This window comes from Triticum dicoccoides, chromosome 7B, assembly GCF_002162155.2.
Source record: "Triticum dicoccoides isolate Atlit2015 ecotype Zavitan chromosome 7B, WEW_v2.0, whole genome shotgun sequence".
Classification (NCBI taxonomy): Eukaryota; Viridiplantae; Streptophyta; class Magnoliopsida; order Poales; family Poaceae; genus Triticum; species Triticum dicoccoides.
The window spans coordinates 329,863,549-329,875,417 of record NC_041393.1 but is presented as its reverse complement, the minus strand read 5'-3'; positions in this window follow the sequence as shown (position 1 = coordinate 329,875,417).

The following is an 11,869-nucleotide window of genomic DNA, read 5'->3' as shown; positions in this document are numbered from 1 at the left end:
TACGTTTTACCCCCAAAGCTACACGAATGAGCTGTCTATAAGAGAGGCAAGGATCTAGATGCAAATCACACCATCCTCCTTCCGCGAGTAGTCATCGGAGCACCTCTGACAAAAATCCACTCCATCATGGACAATCGACGTGGCTCCTCCTCTCGCGCTCCCAACCCTCAGCCAGGAGATTGGAGGAGATGTTCAGTCCTGCACAGCGAGCTGGTGACGCTCCAAGCGGAGGGATACCTTCCTCCGGCCTTCATGGTCCCGGTTCGAGCCGGACTGGCCACCTACAAAGGTGGAAAGCAGGCGGAGAACACCCCCAATCCATCCAAAGGAGAGCGGTTGTGCTTCGTCCCTTATCTAATAAGGGGGCTCGGATTTCCCATACATCCGTTTCTCCGGGGGCTCCTGGAGTTCTACGGACTCCAGCTTCATCACCTTACACCCGCCTCCATTTTGCATATTGCGGGTTTTGTAGCTCTTTGCGAGCTGTTCTTGGGCATCGAGCCCCATTTTGCACTATGGAAGAGATTGTTTTGCCTCGTAGCCCGTTCTCACGAGGGGTCGATATATCAAGTGGGCGGAACCGAAGTATGGCGCATTGCCCGGACTGGATATCTATCCGGAACCCCGAAGAAGGCGTCCGAAGACTGGCCTTCGGAATGGTATATGGAAGACGCCCCACTGCAGGACCCAGTTCGGATCAGCCTCCCAGAGTTTAACAATGCTCCTCTGAAGAAACGCCTGAGTTGGCGCCTGCAGAGCCCTCAACGGGAAGATGATAGGAGCGTCCAATATCTGATGGGCCGGATAAGGTTACTGGCCCATTCCGGATTGACCATGATTGGAGTCATGGCCACGTGCATTATGCGAGGGGTGCAGCCGCTCCAATATAGGGGCCACCCCATGTGATTTCAACGGGGAGAATGACGCCACCCGTCATGGCCGCAAGGGGCCGGGATCGGCTGCCGATCTGGCGAAGATCCTGTCCGTCTTGTACAAGGGGGAGAAGGAGGACTTCCTCCGCACGAGTCCATTGAATGGATTCTCCATGAATAACCCTCGGAGCTGGGTAAGCGGACGTTTATCTATGCGATCCGTGCTTTCAAAGTTAAGTGTCTTACTTTATGATTTCGACGCAGGAACTGCGCCGGGATGTGGAGGGCATACACAGCCCGACTCCGCAACCCGAGGATCCGGGAAGATCCCTTGATCCGGCCTCTGGAGAGGATCCGAACATAGAGGTGGAGCTGATTGACGGGGTGTTCCACCAACTTAGCATGGACAATGCTCTAGTCGCCATTACGGCTAACTACCCCGGTTTATTTCTGGCTTCCCAGGTAACTATGACCGGAGTCCTGACACCATTACTTCATCCGTGCTTATTTCTGACCACCGTATACCAACGGTGTCTCGCAGGAGGTGCCTTCAAGGCAGGAAGCCGAACCCGCGGCGGCTGACCGACAAGGGTCAGTTCGGCCTAGCAGGCGGAAGAGGGGTGCGGTGCGAATCGAAACGTCGCCGCAACGGTATAGCATGCCACCGTTTTTAAGGGAAAGATTCCTGGGAGGTATATTAATGCTAATGACTTTTCCAGTTGAAAGAGCGCTCGCCGGACTATGCCCGGAGAGGTTGCCAACCAAGCCTCCGTCAGCCAGGCTCCAACACCTGGTCCGGAGGGGGAGGCGAGCGCAAGGCGCGAGCCGGATGCTCCTCCAACGGAGGATGCCGACATGCAGTCCGCCACCAGGTCTGAGGTGGAGAGCGCCATGAATCACAGGCGCCGCCGGACAGTTCTTCGTGACGCGTGTTTCTCCCCAGAGGCGTTGAATGCCTTTAATGCGGGAGATGCGCACCTCCGTGCCGCTCAAGATGGTTTAACCAGAGCCACGGAGCAGTATGTGAAAGACATACGGGTAAGGAATTTTAATAGTTATATATGCCAGTAGCCCCCGAGACTTAAAGTAGTTAGAATAACTGATTTAAGGATCATTTGATATGCAGGATCTTACGGAGAAGAATACCCACCTATCCCAGGAGCTTCAAGAGTGCAAGGCCCAACTTGAGGCCGCACTAGCCGCCGCAGGAGAAGCCACAGAGACCCCCTCTGGTAACACATATTTCAAAAAGATAGGCGGTTTATGAAGTGCGGCGTGCGTATAAGTCTGACAATAATATTGCAGATGTTGCCGGACTTGATCCGGACAAGCAGCAGCTACTGCGCCAGCTGAAGGCCGGCGAGAGGGTGCTTATGAAGGTGCAGCAGGAGAGGAACAAACTCCAAGATGCCCACACCCAGCTGGGCGAAGAGCTAAAAGGTGTTCGAGCCCAGCTGTCTGGCTCCGTGAAGGAGAATCAGTGGCTTCATCGCGGCATTTATAGTAAGTGCTTGAACAAACTCTTTTGAAAAGAAGAGTTCGGCGATGGAGTCGATTGACAGAAATATGTCTGTAGGTGTGCTCACGGGTCGTCCTGTGGAGGAAATGCCCGGTTCAACGGGTGATCTGCTTCCCGAGCTGCTGCAACTGCACGAAGGCGTTCGGCAGGCGATGAGCGGCGTCGTCCAGGCCTTATGGCCGTCTGTCTCCCTGCCCGAGGGTCTTGGAGGGCTTGCGGAGAAGCTTCAGGGAGCACGGCAGCGCTTCCGTCTATGGAAGATATCGGCCTGCCGTCAAGGCGCCCGGGAGGCCTGGGCCATGGTGAAGACGCGGTACACGAAGGCTGATCCGAACCACATGGCCGAGGTCGGACCTGTGGGGCCCGATGGGAAGGATATTCCTGTGAGCTTAATGTACGGCCAAGTAGAGTTGGCTGCTAAGTATTCCCAACGGGACTGTAAGCTAGACAGCCTGTTAGATGGGATTGAAGAGGAGTACAATCAGTCAATTTGACGATGTAATCTAAAATGACATGTAAAATGCCTTCTAGCAGAATTGTAGATCGTTTGTCTTTGAGGACCTTTTCGCTTCAACCTCGGGACCCTAGAGTCCAGAGTGTGTCCGAATACCCTCACGGTTATGAAAAAACCGGGGCATGCATGGAGACCAGGCGTAGGGGTCATTAGTGCTTTATCAGACAAGTGCCCAACTAGTTATGTTATATTACATGGTTAGTAAGAAACATCTTCCAGGGAGAATAGTTCCGTTAGGGGTTCCTTTCCCTGGGAGGCATGCCCTAAAGTGCATGTCCGGACTGCGAAAAGAGCAGAAAAGCATCTGGGGGCAGATAAATAAATAAATAAGAAATCATCTTTCAAGTCACCGACCGAATATTCCCTTAAGAACGCTAGCTTTCGGCTTCACCCAGTCTGAGGTACACATCCAGCTGACCCGGCAGTAACAATCACAGAGGTGCTCCCTTTACCTCCTAGCCGAACAATCGGGAATGTAGGGGTAAGCACAGGAGCCAGGCAACCCAGCTTGGCCAAAACTTAAATCATATCGATGCATATAATGGTGAGTAAAAGGTACATGCGGAAGTGTGACGCATGTGTTGGGCATGAAGCCCGTATAAATAAGTTTCTCTTAAAGAAGCCCCCAGGTATAATGAGTGCGAGCAGCACGTCAAGTGTGTGCGAACAATGCACAGGTCAGCCCACAAAGGCTTTACGAAAAGAAGGGAGGAAGGAAGATAAAAACAAAAGACAGCAAACGTTTAAAATGTGGACGGAGGAAGGAGACGAACTCTGAGTCCGGTGCTAGGCGTAGAATCTTCGGAGGCGGGCTGCGTTCCATGGGCTCGGCTCGAGTCGATTGTTCGATGCGTTTCGTAGACGGTATGCTCCGCCGGTTAGGACTTGATCGATGATGAAGGGACCTTCCCACTTGGGCTTGAGTTTGTCCTTTTTCTTGTCCGACAGACGTAGAACTAGTTTGCCAACATTGTAAGTTTTGGCCCGTACTTCTCTACTTTGATATCTTCGAGCCTGCTGCTGATAGAATGCGGAACGAGCCTTTGCCACGTCATGCTCCTCCTCCAATGCGTCCAAACTGTCCTGCCGATCCAACTCGGCTTCTCTTTCTTCGTACATGCACACTCGAGGTGAGTCATGAATTATATCGCATGGCAAAACTGCCTCTGCACCGTATACCATAAAGAATGGCATGAATCCGGTAGTACGATTTGGCGTGGTCCATAGCCCCCAGAGTACGGAGTCGAGCTCCTCCACCTAGTGCGTGTTACATTCTGTGAGGGACCGCTCTAACCTAGGTTTAATGCCGCTCATGATTAGACCATTTGCTCGTTCGACTTGACGGTTAGTTTGAGGGTGATAGACTGAAGCATAGTCGAGCTTGATGCCCATGTTTTTGCACCAGAGTTTAACCTCGTCGGCCGTAAAGTTCGTGCCATTATCAGTGATGATGCTGTGGGGGACGCCATAGCGGTGTACTACCCCAGATATGAAGTGTATCACAGGTCCGGATTCGGCCATTTTAATCGGCTTGGCCTCTATCCATTTGGTGAATTTATCCACCATGACCAATAGGTATTTTTGCTTGTGGGTTCCCCCTTTAGGGGGTCCAACCATGTCAAGCCCCCAGACCGCGACCGGCCAGGTGATGGGTATAGTTTTGAGGGCGGTGGGTGGCATGTGGCTTTGATTAGCAAAGAGTTGGCAACCGACGCATCGTTGGACTAAGTCTTGAGCATCTGCCCGGGCAATCGGCCAATAAAATCCTGTACGAAGGCCTTTCCCACAAGGGCCCGGGCTGCAGCGTGGTGCCCACCGAGTCCGGCGTGAATTTCAGCCAGGAGATTTCGCCCTTCCTCTTCGGAGATGCACCTTTGAAGGACTCCGGTTGTGCTTTTCTTATAAAGCTCTCCCTCATGGACCTTGTAGGCTTTAGATCGCCGAACTATGCAGCGGACCTCATTTTGGTCTTCGGGAAGTTCCTGCCTAATTAAGTAGGCTAGGAATGGTTCCGTCCACGGGGCAGTTACTGCCATTATTTCGTGGCCTGACGGTGTTATTTCATTGGCTGAGCCACCGGTTGTGTCAGAATGTTCCGTGTTGGGTGGTGCGGTTGGTTCCGGGTTGTTATTTCCGGACTCCTGTTCCCATAATACAGATGGCTTAAAGAGCCGCTCCAAGAAGATGTTTGGAGGGACGGCGTCGCGTTTTGCGCCGATGCGTGCCAACACGTCGGCTGCCTGGTTATTATCCCGGGCTACGTGGTGGAATTCGAGTCCTTCGAACCGAGCTGACATTTTTAAGACGGTGTTACGATAGGCTGCCATTTTCGGATCCTTGGCGTCAAAGTCTCCATTTATTTGGGATATTCCGAGGTTTGAATCCCCACGCACCTCTAGGCGTTGAATACCCATGGAGATTGCCATCCGGAGACCATGTAGAAGGGCCTCATATTCGGCTGCATTGTTGGAGTCCGTGTACATTATCTGAAGTACGTATTGGACTGTGTCTCCGGTTGGGGACGTCAATACGACGCCAGCCCCCAAGCCGGCCAACATTTTGGAGCCGTCGAAATGCATGATCCAATTGGAGTATGCGCCGTACTCTTTAGGGAGTTCGGCTTCGGTCCATTCGGCGATGAAGTCAGCCAGAACTTGCGACTTTATAGCTCGCCGTCGTTTGTAGGTTATGTCGAATGGTAAGAGCTCAATGGCCCATTTTGCAATCCTGCCCATCGTGTCGCGGTTGTTTATAATGTCGTTGAGGGGTACTTCGGAGGCCACTATTATTGAACACTCTTGAAAGTAGTGTCGCAGCTTCCGGGATGCCATGAACACCGCGTACGCTATCTTTTCATAATGTGGATACCGAGACTTGCATGGAGTTAAGACAGTGGATACGTAGTACACTGGTTTTTGAAGAGGGAATTTGTGTCGTTCTGTTTCTCGTTCGACGACGAGTACCGTGCTGACAACTTGATGCGTTGCCGCAATATACAATAACATCGGTTCGCCCAGGTTGGGCGCGGCCAGGACCGGATTTTTTGCCAATATGGCCTTTATTTCTTCGAGTCCGGCCGTGGCAGCATCCGTCCATTCGAAGTGTTCGGTGCACCGGAGGAGGCGATAGAGTGGCAAAGCCTTTTCTCCCAAACGGGAGTGAAACAGCTTAGAGCCGCCACGCATCCAGTCAGTTTTTGTATTTGTTTGAGGTCTTTTGGGATATCCAATTGTGACAGAGCTCGGATCTTGGCTGGGTTTGCTTCAATTCCTCTACCGGATACAATGAAGCCCAAGAGCTTTCCGGCTGGTACGCCGAAAACGCATTTTTCCGGGTTGAGCTTAATTTCATATGCTCGAAGGTTGTCGAATGTGAGCCTCAAATCGTCTATTAGAGTTTCGACGTGTTTGGTCTTAACGACCACATCGTCTACGTATGCCTCCACTGTTTTGACGATCTGGGTAGCCAGACATGTCTGAATCATGCGCTGATATGTTGCACCGGCGTTTTTTAGTCCGAAGGGCATTGTGTTGAAGCAGAATGGTCCGTAAGGAGTGATGAATGCCATTGCAGCCTGGTCTGTTTCCGCCATCTTGATTTGATGGTATCCGTAGTATGCGTCGAGGAAGCGCAATGAATCGTGCCCTGTGGTAGCATCGATGATTTGGTCGATGCGGGGAAGAGGGAAAGGATCCTTTGGACAGGCCTTGTTAAGGTCTTTAAAATCGACACAAAGGCGCCAGGATTTGTCCTTTTTTGGTACCATTACCAGGTTCGCTAGCCAGTCCGGATGTTTTATATCTCTGATGAATCCGGCTTCTAATAGTTTGGATAGCTCCTCACCCATTGCCTGTCTTTTGGGTTCGGAAAATCGCCGAAGAGCCTGTTTGACTGGCTTGAATCCTTTTAGGATGTTTAGGCTGTGTTCTGCCAGCCTGCGTGGGATTCCTGGCATATCTGAAGGGTGCCAGGCAAAAATGTCCCAATCTTCCCGAAGGAATTCTTGTAGTGCGGCGTCTACATCAGGGTTTAATTGTGCCCCAAGGGAGGCCGTCTTTGTGGCGTCCGTTGGATGGACCTGGAATTTGACTATTTTGTCTGCTGGTTTAAAAGAGGTGGACTTAGATCTCTTATCGAGTATCACATCGTCCCTATTCACCGTGGAGTGCAGCGCAGTGAGTTCCTCTGCCGCTAGGGCTTCGGATAGTGCCTCTAGGGCTAGTGCGGCTGTCTTATTTTCAGCATGGAGTGCTATGTCCGGATCACTGACAAGAGTGATGATTCCATTGGGCCCGGGCATTTTAAGCTTCATGTACCCGTATTGGGGTATAGCTTGGAAAATTGTGAATGCCTCTCGCCCTAATAAGGCGTGATATCCGCTGCTGAACGGGCCACTTGGAACATGACCTCCTCGGACCTGTAATTGTCCGGCGAGCCGAACACCACATCTAGTGTGATTTTTCCTATGCAGCGTGCTTCCCGACTAGGGATTATTCCTCTAAAGGTTGTGCTGCTTCACTCAATGCGGCTCCAGTCTATTTCCATTTTTTGAAGGGTTTCCTTGTAGATGAGGTTTAATCCGCTGCCGCCATCCATGAGTACCTTGGTAAGACGAAAGCCGTCCACTATTGGACCGAGGACCAATGCGGCTGGTGCTCGGGCTGTTCGGAATTTAGGTTCATCGCTGGCGTTGAAGGTGATAGCCGTGTCACTCCATGGATTTATTGTTGCTACTTGGTAGACTTCGGTAAGGCTGCGGAGTGTTCGTTTCTGCATGTTGTTTGATGCGGAAGTCTCGAAGACTGTTAATACCGTACTGGTACTGTTCGGTTGGTTCTCCGGGGCTAGAAGCTCTTCGCCACTTCTGGCCACCTGCCGTAGTATCCAACATGCTCGAAGGCTATGTGTTGGAGTGACGCCCTCTGTACTGTGGATTTTACAGGGTCCGCTGAGCCATCCCTCCAGTACGGTTCCGTGCCCTTTATGGGGTTTTTGCTTTTTGGTTTTTGTCCGGGTACCTGAGCATGGTGCACCCTTTTGTTTCGGACTAGGGTTGTGTTCGGAGCCGGATTGTCCCAAAACTTAGTTTCGGTTTTCCTCGCACAGTACTTTCGTACTATGGACGCCAAGTCGGTGAAGCGTGTAATTTCGCGGCGACTTATGGCGTTCGTGATTCCCTTGTCCGTGCAATTGTTGCAGAAAATTGAGACTGTGCTCTCCTCACGGCAGTCCTTTATCCTGTCCATAACCAGGAGGAATCTGGCTCAGTAATGATGTACTGTTTCCGTGGGCTCTTGCCGGATTTGAGATAGATCGCTTATGTTTGGGTGGGCGGGTGGAATTAAGTTCGGAACCCTGCCCAACTTGAGGCTCAAGGGCCGAAAAGATTCCGAATTTGGAAGCTTGGATTGCTGGATGTTGTCCAACGAATCTGGTCCGCTGCCTGACTTTAGGTTCAGTGCTTGATTGACGTCCGTCCCTCCGCGGGAATCCGGCATGGAGGGATCAGGAGTCCGGACATAATTGGTTATTAATATAGAAGAAGAGTTGCCGCGTTGTTCCTCTACCACAGCAACGTGGTGGGTAACCTGGGGAGAGTTAATCTCTCTCAGATCGGTTTTAAGCCCAATCTGATCATAGTCTGTAGCGACTCCCAGGGCGGCGATGCGATCCAAGAGCTCGTTTACGGAAGAGAGCTCCATCGGATCTAGCTACTCGGTGAATTCCGAGTTGACGTGAAGATCGCTTTTGATGACCCGAGAGGTCATCGTTGAAGCGGCGGCCGAACAGGCGGTCATAAGAAAACCACCTAGCCGGATAGTTTGGCCGGCGGGCAAAGCTCCTTTGGCAATGGTACCGTCTTTAAAGACGGGAAGAGGCATCCTTCCTGATTGTGACGGCACAGAGGAACTCTCAATGAAAGCACCAATGTCGGTGTCAAAACCGGCGGATCTTGGGTAGGGGGTCCCGAACTGTGCGTCTAGGCGGATGGTAACAGGAGACAAGGGACAAGATGTTTTTACCCAGGTTCGGGCCCTCTCGATGGAGGTAAAACCCTACTCCTGCTTGATTGATATTGATGATATGGGTAGTACAAGAGTGGATCTACCACGAGATCAAGGAGGCTAAACCCTAGAAGCTAGCCTATGGTATGATTGTTGTCCTGTCCTACGGACTAAAACCCTCCGGTTTATAGACACCGGAGAGGGCTAGGGTTACACAGAGTCAGTTACAATGGTAGGAGATCTACATATCCGTATCACCAAGCTTGCCTTCCACGCCAAGGAAAGTCCCATCCAGACACGGGACGAAGTGTTCAATCTTGTATCTTCATAGTCTTGGAGTCCGACCGATGATGATAGTTCGGCCATTCGGACACCCCCTAGTCCAGGACTCCCTCAGCACTGTCGAAACATTTAGGACATGAGCTTCTCAATCTGAATGTGGAGGGACACAAGCTCAGCCCCAGCCAGCAGCTTTGGCGGAACTGTCAAGAAGGTCATCTCCTGCATGTCGATGTTGCCAGGATCCTTGCTGCTTGTCCCCTCCATTTCCACCTTGACGGTGTCGGTCGTGCCTTTGGGCTCCCTCGGCGGGCCGTTCGCCCATAGCATGGCCAAGTAGTGCAGCAGTGGGGACGCCCCCGCTCTGATGCAGACGACCGAAACGGCGATAGGCGCACTGATGTCAAGCACGTCACCGACCAAGAAAAATGCACGGCGGTCCTCCTCCGCGAACAGCAAGAGCCGTGGCTCCGACAGTGGCACTTGCAGCTGGAGCACCTTGCCGTACTGGATCCTATGCACGTGCATGGGATGCGCGGTGCTGATGTGGTGGTAGAGCGCCGGCGACGGGCCTTCGTAGCTGCAGACGGGCACGGGGCATTTGCAGGGCGCGAGCAGACACACGCTCTGGTGATCGGCGAGCTTGTGGTAAGTGACGTAGAGCCCACAGCCTTCATGCGGGCACTCCACCCTCACCGACGAAAGGACAGAGTCCACCGCCGTGTTCCGCACGTCGAAGCCACCACCACGCTCGCACTTCTGGCACTGCCGCTGGTTCCCGGGGCGCTTGACGCGGCAGTCCGTGCAGGACAGGTGCCCTCCCTTGCACTGCAGAAATCAATCCAACAGCACATCAATCAAGAAACCTGCATCTTGCTCAATTAGCCGAACAGACGAGGTGTATTCGAATCTCATACACTAGAGGCGTCAAGGAGCAGACGCACAAGGGGCAGTGGAGCACGGTGAGGTCCATCGAGACCTTAGAGAGCTCCATCGTCGGGTCCTGTTCCTATTCGGTCTGCATGTTCTCGCCCTCCTCGTGCACAACCATCCTTCAAGGTGCATTAAATCAACACATGCAAGTACTATCAAAAGAAGAGTCATGGCATGCATGCATGCTTTGTAATTAATGCATCGGTAAACGCAAATTATTGAAATATATCGAGTGCAGTGCTTTGATGTGTCACGTCAACTCGTACATCAACGAGAAGTTTGATTATCCTCTCCCTCGCGGACTTAACTGCACCTGCCTTTGGCTGTATGACAGGTTGGCCACACACCTGTCGGGCGCACCTGTCATACACGCAAAGACAGGAGCGTCCCTCCCTCGCCCATGAGCGTGGTGGCTGGCAAGAATAGGAGAAGCTTTCGCTACACGCTCTCCCTCTCGCACGCGGTGGACATGCAGCAGTTCAATCAGTGCCAGATGGCTAGAAGCGTACTGTAGTACTCCTCCAGTGCAGTAGTACACCATCATTGTTCGACTTCCCAAAGAGGCGAAGAGCCAAGCGCTGCCCGGACACTCGTGTGGCAGTTTCATGTGTAGAGTAGTCTAGATAGCGTGTACCATGCGTGTAAGCTTAAAATCGTTGGGGTCGGCTCCATGCTATGTGGCCGTCTCAAAGTTTTTTTTAAATTAAAATAGTCTTCTGGCCCTACCTGTCACCCTGGTGATTGTAGTTCGCTCGCTCATCTGGTCAAGATAGGAATATATATTTTAATTTGTTTTTTTTGAAAAGGGGGGACTCCCCGGCCTCTGCATCAGAACGATGCATATGGCCACATATATTTTAATTTGTGGTGGGTAAATGTTAGAGGTTGCAGCAAATATATTGTACACTACGGGTCTTTCAGCCAAGTTTAGAGGCAAGCATGTGGGGCCAGTGCTATGATGTGTCGCGTCAACTCATAAAACGAGGAGAAGCTTGATTTTACTACACGCCTTCTCCCTTGCCCATGCGCGCGGTTGCTCGCAAACGAGGACAGCCTTTTGCTTAGTAGTAGTACTTCCACAACAAGCTATCCATCTCGCTCGCAGTGGACGGACATGCAGCAGTGGATTCGACACTGTAGAAGCAGTAGTAGTAACATCATTGTTCGTCTTCTCGAAGAGGCAAAGAGCCAAGCGCAAACCAAATGTTGCAGTTGCGAACATTGGAGCACGCATATAGCCAGGCTCTTGCATGAGACAAAATTGCTATGTGAGCCCACTATTGTACTAGTACGTACAACTACTTGCTAGTATAGCCCTGTAAACCAGAAAGGAGTATTTTCCCTTCTAGAGATTTCAACAAGTGACTAGACTACACCGAGACGGAGTACATATGGAGCAATATGAGTGAATCCGCACCGTAAATAAATACGTACTAGTTCTATCGTTTTCCTCTCCGAGGTGCACAATATTGAGTATACTGAGTAGTCTCTTTTTGACACGCATTTATGTTTTTTTTGACACAGTACAGACGCAAGCGCTCATATACACGCGCATACACTCACCCCTATGAACGCACACACGCACGGCACTATCATCTTGAAATTTATGAAGTCACCATAGGCACCTCGTCATCGACGGGTCCATAGGTGCTTGAATGCCAAGGAGGAAGATGGTAGCGGTTCCCGAGACATTGAACGGTCAATGATGCATCCTCAATTACATGCAGAGAGAATTAATTGGGCTGGT